General features: G+C 46.7%; 2 protein-coding genes across 3 annotated transcripts in view; both read right to left on the minus strand.

The window, feature by feature from the left end:
• The window catches only part of N4BP2L1 (NEDD4 binding protein 2-like 1), a 20688-nt gene that overhangs the window by 15367 nt on the left and 595 nt on the right, over positions 1–4726 (minus strand). The gene's annotated exons all lie outside the window — the stretch shown is intronic.
• The window catches only part of N4BP2L2 (NEDD4 binding protein 2-like 2), a 69544-nt gene that overhangs the window by 8871 nt on the left and 55947 nt on the right, over positions 1–4726 (minus strand). The window lies entirely within an intron of this gene.

Consider the following 4726-nt stretch of genomic DNA (forward strand, 5'->3'; position numbering starts at 1 on the left):
CAGAAATAAAAGTTAGGCAACCCATGCTCAGAAATAAAAAGAATTAGCATTATTAAAATGTCCATACAACACTATCTATAGATTCAGTGTAATCTCTATCAAGGTTCTGAATTTTTTTCACAGGGAAAATATAATGTTGAAATTTCAATGGCACCACAAAAGACGTTGACGAGCCCAAGAAATCCTGAGGAAGAATAATAAAGCTGAAGGAATCATTTCTTAATTTCAAACTATAACACAAAGCTACAGTAATCAAAACAGTAAGATACTAGCATAAACACCTAGAACAACAAAAAAGAAGTAAGACTCCAAAAATGAATCCTTGTCTATACTGTCAACTCATATTTAAGAGTTGGGGCACACTAATTTTTTAGTATTCTGATACGCATAACATGTTTCAACAAGATAAAATTCATATGTTCAAAGAATCTAAATAAGTCCAAAGAATTCTATTATTTTTTCAATATGTCCAAAGAATATAAATATTTTCCACATCCCAGCCCCGTCTAACTATGAAATCACATAAGTGAAAGTTGACTGAAATCTAACATTGATTTCAAAAAAAAGATATCTTAATTTTAAAAAGATGTGTTTCTTAAATGTAAAATAAAAGTAGGGAAAAAAAGGAACCCACATTTGTAAAACTGGATCTCCAACTTTTTTTTAAATTATTTTTCTAAAAAAATATATATTTTTCTGATTGAAGAAGTATATGCCCATAACAGAAAATTTGGAGAACACTGAATTTCCTAGATTCTAATACATAAGACAGTTTTACAGTTTTAAGGCTTTATATACAAGTGTATTTTTTTTAATAACTTCCACTCTTCTTTCTTACACATCATCCCCTGAAAAGCAGAGAAGGCAGCTCCTTCGAGGATCTAGCCTTTGGTGTCCACCACACCACTCCATACACTGTGGGCTTTCTCCTTGTTAAGTTGCACCTGCTCCCTTGCTTGCTTCCCATATTTCTATATAAATGCAGAACCCAGTCCAAAATACTGCCAAGAGTGCTAAGAAAACTCCTAGTGCTCAGCCTTAACAGGAGAATTTGCAGAGTCAACTTCCACCTGCCGTAACTTCAAAGCCAGGATTCTCCCCAGTGACACCCTAAAGTTTTATCTCAGCTGATGAACATTTTAAGCACTAGCTAATACCTCTTAAAATCCATATGGCATTTTAAAGTCTAAATCTCCCATACAATAAAATCTCCTGTACATTTAATGTTGACAAGATCCCTCCAAAGTAGACTTGAGCAGGTATTCTATTTAATGGGAAAGTTAACAAAGGTACAGAGAACTGAAAAAATGAAGTAAATGAAGCCTAAAATCTGGAAGGCATAAACTGACTCCAACCAAGTTGAGAGTTCTTTACCTATCCATTATTAACCTACCATTTTCAAGTCTGACAACTACTCAAGAGCCAGAAGGTTCAATAAATAATCTAACGTGGTCCCTTAGTATTCATTTATAATTAAAATAAGGGCCAGAGAAGCTAAAGTGGATTGCTTCATCAGCTGTTCTGGATGAAGAAGATCTAAAGACACAATCTTCGATGTCTTCCACTTAGCCACAAGTTAACCAGAAACTGAAGTCCTAAAAGTGTAGAATATCAGAACCAGAGGGACTCAAACAGTCTGCTGGACTATAGCAAAGGCGACAGCAGTGGTCAAAGGACAGTGCCAAGGTAGAGGACAGGTCACTGTCTACTGGGTCTCACCTATGTGCACATCTGCAAGACCACTCAAGTTCAGGAAACAACAATAATGGGATTTATTTAGCAAATGGGAAACAAAGAGTTTCTGAGGCTATTGAGTGCCAGCTATCTCACCCCAGATAATGCTCAGAATTCTCAAACAGAAGGCCACTTGTACAAGATAGCAGAGTCTCGTCAACAAGAGCCTGAAGCTCATGGCACACTGACAGCAGTAGGCTGGGATCCCAGTGGAGTTGCTCACAGTGTGAAGTGGCTGCTGCGAGGATACTGCAGCAGCCAGAAGGCCAGGCTGGACATCACCGGACACTGGACCACACAGCAGTGGAGGCAACAGTACCAGGAGGCGGTGCTGGATGATCAGTAGTGGCCAGGTCTCAAACGTGACCTGGACACTGAATGACAATCCCTTGTCAACAGTGCTGGACAACACTGGCCAGTAGTACCAAACATCAAGAGATGATGCGAAGGATACCAGGTATACAGCTTTTTGCAAGCTGCTGGCCTAGTCCAACAACAAACAGCTCTTTGAGAGCTGATGATGCTCCCTTCAGGCCATGTCAGGGAAGCAGGGCAAGAGGCAGGTGTTGTGACCAGGTCTTTGTGGTCTGCTCTTTCTTTAGAGGTCAGCTGCTGATCCTTCTTCTTTCTTTAGCAGCCAGGAACAGAGTGCCTTAAGCTGGTTCCTGCCCTGCCTTTTATCCTCTTTCAGGGACCCCACCCAACAAGTCTGACTGAGTATTCTCACTGCTTAGGGACTGATTGGATTATCGTGCATCAACCGGCCCATTCTTGTTTTTCAATTAGAATAATTAACTATCTAGCTGACTGAACATGATTGGTTCATTCTGATTAGCCTAGTCTATAAACCAGGCAACAAATATAAAATGTAAACTTCGTGCCTGCATAGATCTGACCTGCCCTGACCTCAGGGCAGAGTCCTGGGCTGGTGGGCTCTGGAGAGGCACAGCCAGAACCAGCCTCAGTGGGACTGGAGGCAGGATGTTACCTGTACCCCTTCAGCGGGGCTGAGTATAACAAAATAAAGGGGTGGAGTCTGCTGGGAGCTAAATCAAGTTGGCCCAGGACGCCATGGCCTCTCTACTGAACCACGGGCCTCTCTACTAAAGTCAGGCAGGGCAGCATCGGCAAAGCAGAGAGAAATAGTTCCACATCTGCGACATCAAGGGAAAGGTAGAGCGATGTGGCAGGAGCGCCACTGCTGCCTCTTGTCACTGCCAACCACAGCCTAAGCTCCAGTGGGGCCACTAATGGGGGACAGTAAAATGCCTGCCACCTGCTGCCACTTGCACTGCTCCTAACTTTTGGAGCCAGGCACCTAAGCCCTGAAGGCAGAACTCTGGTGCTCAAACCCAGCTAGCTTGGGAACAGCCATCAAGCCCAGCCCACTGGCATGGGTCTACAAGTAGCAGTCAGGCAGTTAGAAACACCACTCTGCCACAGGAGCTTTGGTAAGGGCTCCAAGCCCAAACCTGGCTGGTGCCGAGGGTGGGGCTGCCCCCAAAAGGGGCAATTCCCAGGGAAGCTTTTAGAGTGGACATGGGGGAGCAGCAGGGCAGGAAGCCACCATTGCTGCTGCCAGCCACCATCAGGTCCAGATGGCCTGCCCAGGGCTGGGGCAAAGTCAATCATGCCCTGCCACGGGGCTCCGATTTCAGGACCCTGAAGAATATTCAGGCCAACCTGCTCACTTTACAGATGACGAATGTGAGGTCCAAAACCCACCTCTTCTGATGCTCAATTCTCTGCACATTCCACTCATCTTACTTCTTCTCTGAGAAGTAAGAAACAAATGTGGTCACAGCTGTTTACTTCCTTCCTTCCTTGACACTCAGTATGTAAGAGGTCACAGATCAGCAAAACCACAATGAAACAAAGCAAAATATGACTGCAGAATCTACTTGACTGGTAACAAATGTGCACAGCAGGACTGTACCACAAAATAAACAAGTTCTGCTGGGTTCTCCCCCATCCCTTTGGGGAGAAGGCCCCCGGAAATATGTGCCTTGGGAATGGGTACCAAGTGGCCCCGTGGAATCACCCATGTCTTTATCTGTGAAAACATAAGACCATTCATTTGCTAAGGAATAAAGGTCTCTACTCCACAAATCAGTCGAGAATCCTAATTAAAACTGTAGGTAGCAGCACCGGGGCTGGCACCATTCTTGATTCCCGACCCCTGCCCAAGGGCCCAGCCTCTCCTACCACAGGTTCTGTGAATCATCCAACTCAGCTGCCCTGACTCTTCCTGAGCAGCCCCATGGATGGTGGCAACGCTCAGCTCTCCAGTGAGAAGGCAAGCTCTTTGAGAACAGGACCACTTCTTTCGAACTCACTACAATTCAGACACTGCCTGGCAGGATAAGAGATGGTCTCTACCTTCAAGAAACTTGCAAAAGGATAAGAAAAAACATGCAAAAACAAGTGTAAACAGGGAACTAAGGAGCCTAGGGAGGACGTCAACTGCTGTGATGGGGAGCAGTGAGGAAGGTAAGCCAGCAATATTCTTTAACTGACTAGTGGGATGCGAAAGGCGAGGGGTGGGGGCGGGCAGCATCGGCAAAGCAGAAAACAGTTTCACGTCTGCGACATCAAGGGAGAGGTGGGAGTGCAGACAGGAGCGATGGGCCTGCAAGGTGACAGCAGGCAACAAGCCCGCGTAATTCGCTCTGACCTGGTGCTGGGAGGGCCGCTGACGCAACAGAGTAAACGAATTCGGGCGCCCACGGCGAGGCTAAGTGAATGACGGCGAGTGGCGGCCGCGCCAGCCCCTCCCCCGCGCACCTGTGCGCCTTCGCGGCTGCCGAGGCAAACGCGGGGCCGTCTCAACCCGCGAGCTTTCCCACGCGGGGCCGTGACACCACGGCCACCGCCGCCCGGCCCCCGCCCCGGCCCCGGGCCCGCGCTTCTCCGCTCGGGTTTAAAACGCCTGTTGACGCACCGTGGCGGGTGCCGGCGAGCTAGCCGGCGGGTTTCTAAATAGGCTGCCCCG

The sequence above is a fragment of the Condylura cristata genome, unplaced genomic scaffold, assembly GCF_000260355.1.
Source record: "Condylura cristata isolate star-nosed mole 26May11 unplaced genomic scaffold, ConCri1.0 scaffold00010, whole genome shotgun sequence".
In the NCBI taxonomy this organism is placed as follows: domain Eukaryota; kingdom Metazoa; phylum Chordata; class Mammalia; order Eulipotyphla; family Talpidae; genus Condylura; species Condylura cristata.